Here is a 2500-nt window from a genome sequence, read left to right on the forward strand (position 1 = left end):
ATATGTTTCCGAAGCATGGAAACATGGAATACTGGATGTAGATGCATATCTGCTGGCAGATCCAATCGGTAAGCTACCTCACCAACTTTCCCGATGATCTTGTACGGACCAATGAACCTGACCGCAAGTTTCCCGACCTTGCCAAATCTGTCCTTCCCTTTCTGTGCAGTAACCTTCAAATAGACCCAATCTCCTATCTTAAAAGTTACTTCTCTTCTTGACTGGTCTGCGTACTTCTTCTGACGGTCCTGAGCCTTCTTCATGTTGGCCTGAATCGTCTCCAGTTTAATCATGGTCTCCTCAACAATAGGTGACCCAAACATTCTTCTTTCGCCAACTTCCGTCCAACACATAGGCGTCTTGCATGGCCTTCCGTATAATGCTTCATAAGGTGACATCCCTATGCTCGAATGATGACTGTTGTTATACGAGAACTCAACCAACGGTAAATGCTTCTCCCAAGTTCCTGCCCAATCGAGAATACACATCCGCAGCATGTCCTCGATGGTCCGAATGGTCCTTTCCGTTTGGCCATCTGTTTCTGGATGGAACGCCGTGCTTCTGTACAGTTTAGTTCCCAAGGCTTCTTGCAGTGCTTCCCAGAATGATGCCGTGAACCTTGGATCGCGATCTGAGACGATGTCAGAGGGTACACCATGTAACTTCACGATTTGGTCGATGTACAGCTCGGCCAAAACTTCAACTTTATCAGTGTCCCGCATAGGCAACAAGTGTGTGACCTTGGTTAACCTATCCACAATCACCCATATCGAGTTGTTCGATCTACCTGGAGCAATAGGTAATCCGGTGATGAAATCCATGGAAATAGAGTCCCATTTCCATTGAGGTATCGGAAGACTCTGCAACAATCCTCCTGTAACTTGATGTTCCACCTTGACTTGTTGACAAGTTGCACACTGAGAAACCCATTGTGCTACTGACCTCTTCATGCCCGGCCAATGATAGTATCTTCTCACGTCTCGGTACATCTTCGAACTTCCAGGATGGATACTAAGTAAAGAATGATGTGCGATCCTTAGTATCTCATCTCTCAGCCCTTGTCCTTTAGGAACCGTGATCCTCCCATTAATTAACAAGGTCCATCCTCCGCCAAGTAGTATCCCGCATTATTTGGCCCGGCTTGTCCTTTGAGTTCTTCAGCAATCTTCAGTAACTTCTCATCCTTAAGTTGTTCTTCTCGAATTCTCTGAATCAAGCTGGCCTGATTCACCGCTTGAAGTCCCAATGGCTCGCTTGTCTGCCCTTCCAAAACGACCAACTTCACTTGTTTCAACTCCTGGTTCAATAGCTCCACTTCTTTCTCTAAATCTGCGTCCAACTTTCTTCGACTTAAGGCGTCCGCAACAACATTCGCTTTACCAGGATGGTAGCGAATCCGTATGTCGTAGTCTGCCACAAACTCCATCCACCTACGCTGGCGCAGGTTGAGATCTGGCTGAGTGAAGAGGTATTTAAGACTTTGATGGTCCGTGTATACCTCCACTTCTTCTCCATACAAGTAAGATCTCCAAATTCGCAAAGCGAACACCACGGCCGCTAACTCCAAGTCATGTGTACTGTAGTTATCCTCATGCTTCGTAGTTGTCGCGAAGCATATGCAATGACTCGCCCATCTTGCATAAGAACACAACCTAACCCAACGCGTGAAGCATCCGTGTAAACCGTGTAAGGTTTACCTTGCTCGGGCAAAGCTAACACAGGTGCAGTCGTGAGAGCTTCCTTCAACTTCTTGAATGCCCTCTTGGTTTCTTCCACCCATAAGAAAGGAACTCCTTTACCGGTAAGTTTAGTTAAAGGCTTTGCAATGGAGGAAAAGTCCTTAACAAACTTCCAATAATAGCCCGCAAGTCCGAGAAAACTCCTAACTTCTGTCACAGTGGTAGGTCGAGGCCATTCTCGTATGGCTTGGACCTTTTCTGGATCAGCAGCCACGCCCTCTCCTGATACTATGTGACCCAGAAATCCTATCTCTCTCTTCCAAAACGAGCACTTGCTGGACTTGGCAAATAGCTTCTGATTCCGTAACCTCTCCATAACCAGTCTCAGATGCTCTTTGTGCTCTTCCTTACTTCTCGAGTACACCAGGATGTCATCAATGAAAATGATCACGAACTTGTCGAGATAGTCGTGAAACACTTCATTCATCAAACGCATGAAAGCCGCAGGCGCGTTTGTGAGACCAAAGGGCATAACTACAAACTCGTACTGCCCATACCTCGTCCGAAACGCCGTCTTCATAATGTCTGACTTGGCAATAGGAATTTGGTGATACCCTGATGCCAAATCAATCTTCGAAAACCAACTAGCTCCCTTTAGTTGGTCTAACAACTCGTCTATCCTCGGAAGAGGATACTTATCTTTTATCGTGATGTTGTTGATACCACGATAATCGATACACAACCTCATGCTTCCGTCCTTCTTCTTCACAAATAACACAGGAGCTCCCCAAGGTGAAGAGCTCGACCGGATGAATCCCTTT

Source organism: Brassica napus, unplaced genomic scaffold (assembly GCF_020379485.1).
Source record: "Brassica napus cultivar Da-Ae unplaced genomic scaffold, Da-Ae ScsIHWf_265;HRSCAF=440, whole genome shotgun sequence".
NCBI lineage: Eukaryota > Viridiplantae > Streptophyta > Magnoliopsida > Brassicales > Brassicaceae > Brassica > Brassica napus.